The sequence below is a fragment of the Cavia porcellus genome, unplaced genomic scaffold (assembly GCF_034190915.1).
Source record: "Cavia porcellus strain 051 isolate PalLab524CR breed Dunkin Hartley unplaced genomic scaffold, mCavPor4.1 scaffold_23, whole genome shotgun sequence".
Taxonomy (NCBI): domain Eukaryota; kingdom Metazoa; phylum Chordata; class Mammalia; order Rodentia; family Caviidae; genus Cavia; species Cavia porcellus.
In genome coordinates, this window is record NW_026947506.1 from 47,125,018 (window position 1) to 47,137,335 (window position 12,318).

The window sequence follows — 12,318 nt, forward strand, 5'->3', positions numbered from 1 at the left end:
CATTGCCTGATTTTGAAACTGGAAGTCACAGCCAGGAGGGCACAGCCAGGAGAGCCTGTGTGCTATGGGTGAGAATGCGTGGAACTTCAGCCACCCTGGAAAACAGCTGAGGCGCCCTTAACATTTAAACGCACAATGACTACATGAGCCATCAGTTTCACTGCGGGCACCGGAGGTCGCAGCCCATGTGAATTTACTTCAGTGACGTAAAGGAGAGGCACGGAATAGGCCAGGCTGCAGGAACACAGCAGTGCTGGGCCCTGAGTCTGGAGGGAAGGATCCAGGGTGACTGCACAGGGGGTCGTCTAGGTGCATCTGGGCTCCTCCTCAGGGTGCAGGCTGGGGAGTCAGTGTAGACCGAGAGGGTTCTGGGGGCCCCCTTGGTGGAGTGGGAGGCAGCTCCCTGAAGCTTTTCACGGGAAGATATTGTTCTGCTGCTCTAACAAGCACCTGAAACTGGCTACTGGGAAGACTGGCATCTATTTCCCACAGTTCCAGGAGGGGACTCTGAGGTGAGGTCACCGCCAGCCTCCGTGTCTGCTGGGAGGCGTCTCCGCTTCCAAAAGCGCCTTGAGCTTCCTAGTCACACTAGGATGGTTGTGCACACACTGAGAGGAGCGGCTGGGCGGGGCACCCGCTCCCTCCTGCACCTTCAAGGGTGCCTGTGTGCAGTCTGGTAGGTGAGGTGGCAAGGGCAGACTCGGGGAGGCCCCTGTCTACTGCGCGTTTAACTTCTGAGGACTCCTCCAGGGCTTTCCGCAGTGGTCAGCCACCCTGCATTCTCAGGAGCAGCACAGCGGGCTCTTCCCTCCCGGCCTCACTGTGTCCAGCAGGCCTCAGCTCCTCCTGACACTGTGGCACGGGGATTCAGCGTCACAATGAACTGGGGGAATGAGAATCTCATTCCGGAGCCCAAGAGTCCTCCTGCCGCATCACCCTTGAGGGTTCCATCTTCTGATATCCTCACAGTGAGGTAAGCGGCACCCTGCGAATCTGACGGAGTGTAACAGTCAACGAAGGCATAGTGTACACACAGGGTTTTATTTTGGGAAGATGACGGTGAATAGGAATTTTAAAAAAGTAAAACAGACAATAAGTTTTATAACAATGTAGATATACTTGGTTCCATAGAATTTTCACTGAAAATGCTCGATTTATGTTATGTTATGTGGATCTGTCTCAGTTAAAATTCATCGGCTTGTGATTGTTTGCATTAAGTGCATCTTGTACTATTAAAAAGAATAAAATATATCAAGTTCTTGGGGAAAAATTAAATAACTGAACTGTCAGGTTAATTTTTAAAATGGAAGTAATTCTTAAAATATCACAAAAAGGAAAAATAGATGTGAAAACAAAGAAATTTAAAGCATGAATATATTTATTTTGCAAAATTACCCAAAGGCAGTAGACAGCTTAGAGGATCTGCTTCCTTAAGTGGCGTGGAGGACAACACGTCCTGTGTGTACACACAGAAGCCTTAACGGCGAGAGGCACCACACTGAAAACTTTAGAGACAAACAAGAGGAAAGCAGTGTTTTTCGTTTGAGGAAAAGAAACACAAGAGCTCACTGGAGAGAATCTTTGAGGGGCAGACGGTCTCTGCTGCCTGGGCCTCCTTCTCTGTGGTGCACGTTAAAGTTTCCATTACAGTGTTAGGTTTATGGACTTTTACATGCAGCACCACTGGTAATGAAGCTTGATCCGCAGAGGTAAAGTCCTTGGCGTTGCTGTTCCTAGGTTGTACTTATGGTTGTGAAAGACGTCTGGTGTGGAGAAACTTTCGTACAGTGGTCTCCAGCACTAGAGTGGCTACAGCTGGATGTGGTTTATTAGGGTCCTGGGGGTCATGGGGTTATCCTGCTCCTCTTGTGGGGAAGACAACTAAAACAGCTTCCAGTTGTAGAATTTATGTTGATGAGAAAAAGATGATCTATTAATGGTATCCGAAAGGGTTTGTCATTAACATTCTAGAAGTAATGTCATGATAACATAATTCTTTTCTTTACAAAGGAAACCAGCTCTGTTCATTCTGTCCTGGGCCTGAAATGTCAACATTTGAATTCAGAGTCTAAGAAAGCCGATACTCCCCGTCTCACAACACAGACCATATTCAAAACAACTACTCGTGAGCTTTTAAAGAATACAAATGAAATAGATGAAATCAGTATTCAAATGTCTAGTAAATGCAGTCCAAGCCCATCATCTAGTAAGGTAGTTAATTAAAAAGACAAAACCAGCTATATAATTTGCAGACCTAATACAAGAAAAACTGTGAAATCCCTTCTGCTGGAAATATTGACGATGTCAAGGCAGTGATAGCAGAGCATTAACCAAAGGTAACCCTGAGAAGGGCAAAGTCTGGTAGGGCCGCACTCACCCCGCTCTTATGAAGCTGGCCCGCCAGATGGGGACAGAGTGGGGGTTTGACCTAGCTTTTAATTTAACCACTTTTCATTCTCCATTATCTATTGTTAATATGTGACTGAAGAAAATAACAAGTTCTACACTAATGAAGCTTACACTGTATGAAAAATAAGACAGAAATTTAAAAATATCAAATATATTGATGATGAGAACATCTCTTAATTTAGAGACAGAGAAGGACAGACCTGGTCATAACTGGGAGATGGTGTTTGATAAAGTCCTTCTCATGAGGGACATTTGGGCTGGGACAGTAAAGGAAGCAAGAGGATGGACTTGGGCAAAGGAGCCCAGGTGAAGGGGATGCAAGCCCAGGTTGACCAGTTGCTCCTTTTCTTATTCATGATCTTTTGATTGGTTCACAAAAGTTTGCGTGTTAACTGGAGAATATGGGATGCTTCCAAACTCAAACACATGGAACAACGTTCAAATCAGGGGAGACATCTCCCTCCTCACACTGTGATCCCCTCTTTTGATAAAAATATTCAAATATTACTTTCTTCTTGCATTAATGCACTTAAATTATTTTATTTTAAAAGTTAAACGTTCATCATAGTTTCCAGGCATGCCAAGTTTTCTTGACCCATCCATTAGAGGAGGGATACTGCAGTGCTTCCCCATTCTTGGGTATTTCCATAAGTACTGCAATATACATGGGAATTTAGGAGTATCTTCAACATACTGAGTCCATTTCTTTGGCTCTAGGTGCACTACTAGGATTGCTAGATCATACGGTGCTTACATTTTACAGTTTTTTGAGGAACTTCCATACTGTTTTCCACAATAGCTGTACGACATTATGTTTTTACCAACAATGTTTAAGTATTGTTAGATCAACACTATGCTGTTCTCATTATTATAGCTTTGAAATATGTTTTGAAGTTGGGAGCATACTGTCTTCTGGATTGTTTTGGTTCCAGAAGTCTTTGACTATTTAGGGGTGTTTGGAGTTCCATATGAAACTTAGGATTAATTTTTCTTGCTTTGTGAAGAAAGTCATTGGCACTTTGATAGGGATTGTCTTGTTTTGTAGGCTGCTTTCTGTAATATGAATTTTTAACACTACTGCTTCTTCCAAGCTTTGAGCATGGGATATTTTCACTTTTTTGGGTACTATTTGATTTCTTTCATTAACATTGTATACTTTTCACTGTAGAGATTTTTCTTCTCTGTGGTTAAACTTACTTGTAGGTATTTTATTTATTTTTGTAGGTATTAGAAATAAGATAGTTTTCTTGTTTCCCTTTTCATATAGTTCACTGTAAGATATCGTGTGCTGCTGATTTCTTACAGCTTGATTTGGGTCCTGCAACTTTGTTGACTTCGTTAGTTTCAATAGTTTTGGTGAAGCCCTCAGGGTTTTCTCAGTGCTAATACTGTGCTATATGCAAGCAGTGTAGGTTGGGCTCTTTCTTTCTATGTTGATATTCTATTTCTTTCCTTTGTCTAATTGCTCTGACTAGGACTTCCAGTATTATGTTGAATTAAACAGTATGAATATTGACTTGGTTTAAATCTTAGATTGAAAATCTTCAACTTTTCCTTACTTAGTGTAATGTTAGTTTTCCTCATGACAGCCAAAGTGGGAGAGGGAGAGGGAGAGAGAGAGAGAGAGAGAGAGAGAGAGAGAGAGAGAGAGAGAGAGAGAGAGAGAGAGAGAGAGAGAGAGAGAGAGAGAGAGAGAGAGAGAGAGAGAGAGAAGAGAGAGAGAGAGAGAGAGAGAGAGAGAGAGAGGGAGAGAGAGAGAGAGAGGGAGGGAGAGACCAAGGTCAAAATTTCCACTGCAAACATGTCTCAGTTAAAAATCTCCATTTCCCCACTGCTGGGCCACAATATCAAACACCCACAGTTTAAAAGAGAGGTTGGTTTGGCTCACGGTTTCAGTCCTTGGTCAGCTGGTTCACAGACGAAAACAGTTAGCAGAGTCAAATGGTGTGGGTGGTTCTTACCCTGAGGTGATCAGGAAGCAGAGAGAGAAGGAAGCAACTGGGGAGACAGAGGTGCCCTCCCAGGCCACACCCCAGTGACCTCCGTCAGCCACATCCCATCCTAACAGCACAGTCAGCTCTGAACTCCAGCATGATGGATCCACTCACCAACACAGAGTCCCGGGGTGCAGGCAGTTTCAGGGGCATTTGAGATTTAAGCCATAGCAGAGGCTAATCCTACACATAACTGAGGTCCCTTGAGAACAACAAGAATGTGTTCAGGCACGAGAGCCTCAATGCCTGACGCATACTGCTGGGACCCAGATTTTCCCCGTCCACCACCTCTTCACCAATGCCATGCGGACCAAGTCCCCACTGCAGGAACCTTTGGGGGACTCTCAGACTACAAGTGGCCGCCCTGCTGCTGCATACAGCCTGGCGCAAAGGTATTAGACAAATCTGGTGCCAGTTACCTTTCTCTGTTGGGAGATCTCTGTGCGTAGTTTTACTATTTTCTCAAGAGCTGTGGGACTTTCTGGGTCCCCCTGAGATACCTGCCCACCACCCTGCCATGGCCCCAGTGGCCTTAGCTGAGAGGGTTTCTCTAGTCCCATTTGCTTCTAACTTCAGACGGCAGATCCAGCTCCTCTCCAAAGGGTTTGGGGGACTTTGCAAACAGTTCTGCTTCAACATCCAGCTTTTATTCCTGGGCAGAAAGAACCAGTTGCAGGGGACCACGTGTTTCACTCTATGTGCACCAAGGGTCCTTGCTGACTGGAGGAGGAAGAGCCCGAGATGTGATGGCTCCTGTGGTGGGGTTCACCTTAGCTCCCGCCTGTCCTCTTCCTCCTTTCTCCTCTTCCCTTGCTCTTCTTTTTTGCTCGACTGTGGAGCTGCTCCTTCTCCCACTGCCTCAGTTTCCCCACATCACCTTCCCTTTCAGGGGCACCGTGGGCCCCGTCCTACCCCAGCAGGAACCCCTGACGGAGGGCTCCGATCTGCATGGGATCCTGCCTGGGTGAACAATGTCTTTAGCACCCCACTTCCTGCTGCAGGCTCATCTCTGCATGTTAAGTGTGGCTTGAACTTTTCCCCTCTTTCCAAGATGTTGTTTCTCCCAAATGCTCATAAACACTTTCTAACCACTCGCAGTGTGTTTTGACTTCCCAGCTGTTCCTTCCTGGCACTTGTATGAGGATCCGGACATCTGCTTGCCAAGTTGAGAGAGGAGCTCAGCGAAGATGCTTCTCCTTCAGCACCACGCACGCTTTGACCTCTGTGTCTGACCTTGCCCTCAAGCCTGGCAGCAGGAGGAGGCTGTCTTCAAGTTGTCTTCCTCAAAATGGTGAAACGTAAGGATAGCCAGATCCCCCATGAAGAATGACACCACAACCACTTTCACTGAACAGGAGACGTAGAGAAATGAGGGGAGAACTGAACAGCTGTGATGCTTGGAGGTAAAAACAGTGACCTGGAAGCTACACTCTTGACTTCCAGATTGGCCTCATTGCCTCAGCCTCGGGGTCTCCGGGAAGGGCGAGTGAACAGATTTGTCAGAGTTCGAAGCTCCTTTCATGTCCTCCAAAGGCTGGAGTGGAAGGACCGTGCACCTCAAAGCTCTAGATTTAATCACAATTTACCCTTTTTATTGTTTTTATTGTGTATTTTGCCTGTGGCTTAGCAACAGCAATGTTTATGGCAGACTTTCCGTGTGTGAATTTAGGCAGATAGCAATGATACGAGGAGACAGGGTTTTCTGTGTGGTTCTGGGCTCTGGAAAGTGGACAGCCATATTGCAGGGAGAATGGTCACAGGTTCCCACGTCATGAAGTACTCATGTGTCTCACATAGATGTCAGTGCAGAGCCTTCTGCGTTTGCGGAAGACAAGGCCTCTTGGGAAGTGGTGAGCTTCCTCTTCCATAGACACTCAACAATGTGCCCGGGTGTCCAGGGTGTCAGCACGGGTAGGCAGCTTTCCATGAAACACAGCCCGCAATGGGCAGCAAATCTCTACTTTGTCAAGGTTGGCTCTGTCCTCAGAGCTGAACTGTCTGCTGCAGGTGGCCCAGGTCCTGCCTTAATTATTGTGCCCATCCACAAGGAGGGCACTGTACCATGCCAAGGGGGCAACCTATCCTCCATTTCTCTGCCCTGTCTTTGGAGGCTGGGTTCATGGTTTCCTTCCTGACTGAGCTCTTCTGGGGGCCTTGCCTTGCGGGATGGTTGTAAACACTGATGTGTTTAGAGAAGGACATGTGGAAGGACCTTGGCCATGAGGTCTGAGTACCAGTGCTTCACCCCATAAGAGGCAACATGTAGCCAAGGTGAAGGAGAAAGGTCCATGGTGGGGGCCTCAGCTTGCTCACATTTCAGAACTTACAGATGGCAGCTGAGGTTGCATTGGCCAAGCCACTGCCATGCCTAATTGTGCCATTTTCCTAACTAAAACCACATTTCCCCGCCTTTCCTTTTGATCTAGAGTATTCTCAAAGTCGTCTGTGTGTGGAGATGGGGCTTGGGAAGGTAATTAGGTCTTGGAGCACTATATTTATCAGTGGATTTCTCTCGTCTTTCCTCTGTTTGCTACCAGGACACCATGATGTGAGCAGCTTCCTTCCGCCAGGCCCTTCCACTGTGATGTTCATGCCTGCTGATAATGGACTAAAACTGTGGGCCAAAGTAAACCTCTCTGCTTTAAGTTGTGGGTGTCAGGTAGGTCATTCCAGCAACAAGAAGGGGACTGAAACAGGTCTAGGCCGTTCACAGCATGGGAGCCAGGGCGGTTGTGCAAATGTAAACTCAGGTCAAGCCATTGTTGCTTAGACTGCTCCAGCGTGTCCTCTGTGGTAGGAAGCATTTCCACACTGCTGACCCCATTTTCCAGGCCCTGTCTGACCACTGCCTGTCTTCCTGCATCTGCTACATTCTTGTGACGCTCTGAGCTTTGTCCCCGGAAGGAGTTTCTGTGCTGTCTTCTGCCTATTGTTGCACAAATCCCAGTTCCTTCCGGGGTCTTCCCGTCTGCCGCCCTGTACTTCAGCCCCGCCTCTTCAGATAGATTGAGCTCAGTCTCCCAGATGTCTTCTCAGATAAACCTTTGTTTCCCTCCAAAGCACTCCCGTTCACTCTTCTAACCATTGTGTGTGTGTTAGGAGAACTTTACTGGAGTTTGCATTGTTTGTTTCCAGTCCAACCTTAAGTTTACACCTGCGTCCCCTTTACTGTGCTCTGTGGTGCACTTCAGTGAATTCTGGGGCTCCGGGGGGTACAGTAGCAAGGAGGAGGCAGTAGAGGGGTTTGGAGGCAGGACTGTGGCTCACTGCTCCCAGAGGTGAAGGTCAAAGGCACAAGAGCTGCTGGTGCAGAACACTGTGGACAGAAAGGCTGCATGCGTGAAGTCCTGTGCAACCAGGAGGCTGCCCCGTGGGGAAGTCAACATGGCAGCAGCAGGTGGATGCACGGAAAGATGCTACAGTGGAGAGAGGGCTCTGTGGCTGCCCTGCTTCACACAACACAGAGCCTCTTCCTAGGCTTCCCCTTCTGGTGCAGTCCCCTGAGGGCACCTGCAACTAAAGTTTACACTCTCAGGGGCACTCACACAGCCTATGAAATAAACATGGACATTTTTAGTAATGTCTGAAAGTGAGATCTGGGGAAATTTTTCAGTTAGTGTGAGTCCAAGTGGAGGGTGAGGTACAGAACGTTATAGAATAGGGTTGTGTTTTGATGCTCATGCAGTTGGTAAATGAGGCTTGGACTACACAGACGGTTCTGCGAATTGTTCTCTCAGGGCATCTCACCACAATGTGCATTGCACTGGGATAATAATTTGAAGCTATTGAGTTAGCTCATTCTGTACTCCAAGTTATACCACTTATCTGGAGAAGAGATCTGTGCTCCCCAGTAATGTCAAGGATGTTTTGTTTCCCTTCGTTTGAAATTTTTTTCAATAACTTTATGTTTCCAGGCTCAAGAAGAGTCTCATCCAAGCCCCACAGTGCATACTACCAGTTCACACAATAAGAAGACCCCCCCCCCCAAAGCTCCATACTGGGGTGCCCTAAGTCCATGGAGCATCGATCTTCACACGATTCCTGTCTAAAGATTCAATAGACCCAGACCCGTAGAGGTCTGAGCCAGGTTTCGTTCTTTTCTATCAGTGTAACACCGTTTCCCATCAGATTTCAAACATGGACAAAGCCCCCTTACCTTGACTTCCAGAGGATCTGATGGCAGAACGTAACTGACGCGTGAGTGTGAAGAACAGGTAGCCTTTCCTGCAGTGCAGGGCTTGCTGGGTTTGCATGGTAGATCCTCCAGCTCTGGTGGAAGGGTAGCGAGGACGTAAGTTCCCTCCAGGGGACACAGGGTGGCCAGATGCTTCCCAACTTATCTCAATGCAGAGAATATTCAGACTGGCCCCCAAACACCTGCAACCCCCTTTACTTCCCAATGCTCTACATCATAATTAGGATGAAGAGCACAAGGGTAAATGGCATGGATCCACCTCTCAAGAAAAACCAAGACCCCTCAGTAGATCTAATTCCAGGACTGCCAGTGATGCCCACTTGACTGCTGATCTAAGGACATAGTGAGATTCAGGCAGCAATGGTTTCCTCTCTTAGTAGTTCTTCTCCTCCTCCTCCTCCTCCTCCTCCTGTTCCTCCTGCTCCTCCTCTTCCTCCTCCTGTTCCTCCTACTCCTGCTCCTCCTCCTCCTTCTCCTCCTCCTCATTCTCCTGCTCCTGTTCCTCTTGTTTCTCCTCCTCTTCTTTCTTGAACTATAAGGAAGAAACTGAATTCATGCATGTAAAAATACAAAGACATAGGAAGTTTCCACTCAGAACTTCTATGTGCATGTTACCAACAGACTTATTATATCACAGTGCAACTACTTTTACTCCAGGTTAACTATGGACTCCCAGGAGTTGAAGTAATTGCTTTGCCATCAGTAATTCATTTTCATTCTTGGGTGCTTAGACTTTGAGCTAAAGTAGAGCGGTGACACACTCTGAAACCACACTTTGTAAGATTAATTCTACACATTCTAAAATTTACCAGGTGAAATCATGCACTACTGAATTCCTGAGGCACTTGATGCTACCTAAGGGGAAAAGAGGAAGATAAATCAGAGAACATTACTTTCGATTTCAAAGACATCTGAAAGGGCTTTGCATGTGCTGCATCCTCCGAGCCAGTGAATGACAGACATCGCCCTGGGGGGACAAAGGCAGAGAGAGAACACAGGTGCAGCCTCGTCACCAAGCAAGTGCCTCCTGGTGTCTCCATCTTCACCAGAAGATGGTCCGGGACTGTGGTGCGTCTCTATTTCTAGCTAAAGAGATGATTGTTTAATTTAATCCCTTGAGATAATTATTCCCCATCACTCTTGGCTCATTTTTCTCTTATCAAACCGAATCTCCATAAACTTTGCAGACATTTTATATTGACAATAAGTTCTGGGAAGGCCCACTTTATGTTTGTGGCATCAATAATCCGACAGCAAAAGACAGGAGTAAATTAACACCTGCAATGAATCTGTTTGCTGCACGTGATTAATAGGGGGTGAAACTCAAATATCCAAAAGTAGACATTTGAAATCACACCATTTTCTTCTTCGGGAAAAAAGAATTGTCATAGCACAGTGTTTACTGTTGGGGTAATTAGCTAATTATCAGGTGGGCTAAAGGTCTCATTCACCTCATTGATGGGTGTTTAAGATATGGGTGGTGAAGGGGAGAGTTTCCGCTCTGCATTGATTTACCCCATAAGTGTGGGCCGTTCTGGCTGGGTCACCCTTTGGGTGAGGCTGAATTCAGCTGCTCACACTTCCCAGCACTAGTCTCTCTTGCTTTGGGATTTTAATTGTGAATTTTCTTTGGCTCAACTCCAGGTCTGCTCCAGGGTGGTCCATGGGCACTGTCAGCAATGCCTCCCAGCAAACATCCTTTAGAGGAGCAGTGCACAGAGACCCTGGCTTGGTGATTGTTGCTGGATGCCTGAAGTTCAGTGCACCCCAAATGGCCTCCTCAGAGTGGCCAGCTCCACCCTCTCCTTGCACCCCATGTGCTCAAGACCTGGCCTCCAACACATCCCCAGAGTTTGAGGGCACGTAGGGCTTACAAGGAGCTTACTTCATCTTTGGAAATCGTGATCTATTATCCAATCTTTCTACTTCTTTAAAAAGGAAGAAATCCACCCTATATATCAAGTGATCAGTGATAGATTAAGATAGAATAATAGCTCGTTTAACTTGGTGGGAGAATTTTCTCAGTATTGCCTTCCTGCATTCAGACTTTAATGCAGAAACAGTGTGAAAAGTTGCAACCAGAGCTGCGTCCATCATACAGTACAATCATTTTTATTCTTAAATTTTGTGAAGGATTCACACTGACCTGGCAAGTATGAGAGCATTTGTAAAATGAATTTAAATGAGATAGTGCATTTTGTAAAGCGATGAGATTTATACAGTGACATAATATAAAATACTATGATTATAATGTGATAATTTTAGCACATAATTGTACCCACAACTCTAGCTAATGCTGGTGATTTAGAGAAAATTGGTTCTAACTAATAGGAAGTCAGAAAACCCCGGGGTATTTAGCCATGAATAAAGAAAGGAGAAGGTGAGGAGCTTATGTGTTTCTATTCTGGTTTTTATTCTGCTTTTTTTCCTTAAAAATATTTTACTGTGTATAAATATCACATTTGCTTTATACCCAATGGAATACTGCACTGTTATAAAGAGCGATGAATTTGGACCATTTGTAAGAAAATGGATGCACCTTAAATACGTAATATTAAGCAAAATTAATCAAACACACAAGCTTAAATTCTACATAATTTCTCTCATAGGAAAAAATAATGTATAAACAAAGTAAAAAGCAAAATAAAAGCAGAAAATGTGGTATTTACATATGGGGGTGCTGCTTTGTAGTAAAGAAGACACATATGGCTCACTTATAGGAAGATAATGTACCTGGAGACCAGAATATTAAATGAAGTATGAAAAAATGAAGAGCAATGTAAGAGGTAGATAGTAGAAAATATGGAAATAGAGTTTTTACAAAAGTGAAAGGGTACAAGAGACTGCAGGAAGGAGAAGGGAAGGAAGGGGAAAGGGGATAAAAAAGGACTGAGATGTGTTACACTCACACCCCAAACCCCTGCAGATGGTGTGATTGATACATAGCGTGAACCTGTATTAACGGAAGACTTAGTCTACATTATCAACCTGTGCATTCATTTACGGATATGCTACAATGCCTGCTGTGGGAGACCACTCCAGTGACTCCCTTGGAACCCAAAACAATTGCTGTGACTTTGATTATTTGGAGACTCATTTCCTTATACTGATATATGAAAGGCTGGCAAGGTATTTCCTTCTCTCTTCAACTGGCTCTGAGCATTGCAAATAAGGCTAGCCAAGGTGCTAATATGCAAAGTCTATAGCCATCAGACAGTCCTGTTTCCTTGCATAGTGTTCTGTACAATACAGGATTGAACTGGTGAGTTGTTAGAGCAAATAGCTCTGGGAATGTCAACTGGGTACCAGCCTCAAGATAAGAGGCTATGACTCCCCAGGGCACAATAGCCCCCCAAAATAATTCCATTGCTACCCTAATTGGATTATGTAAATTGATCCTTCTGCATATCTTTATCTCTGCAAATTACAGAGATGCAACTCTTGCACATTGCCAGCCAGTTCAAGCTACTCAGTAATCCCTGACATCCTCACTATCACTCATCCCTGAGCCACTCCCCTTTCTTCACAAGATAATAAATGCTAAGAGAGACCTAGGATTGAGGCCTTTGTCTGCAAGTCTTCACAAGGATTGGGTTTAGGACCCCTTGGCTGCCCTTAACATGGAGCATGTCTTGATGTTTTTATTCTCGCCGTGCATTTGTGGTGGTAGATTGGAATTAAGTTGCTAGAATTCCAGTAATGTCTCCATGGGATTATAAA

General features: G+C 45.5%; 1 long non-coding RNA gene across 1 annotated transcript; it reads left to right on the forward strand.

Moving 5' to 3' along the window:
• The first annotated feature begins 624 nt into the window (after positions 1 to 624).
• Positions 625 to 10,855, forward strand: LOC134472376 (uncharacterized). The gene is made up of 5 exons (XR_010042181.1): positions 625 to 973; positions 5,520 to 5,806; positions 6,941 to 7,062; positions 9,411 to 9,666; positions 10,243 to 10,855. It is a non-coding gene; the product is annotated as an uncharacterized LOC134472376 (long non-coding RNA).
• The last annotated feature ends 1,463 nt before the right edge of the window (positions 10,856 to 12,318 follow it).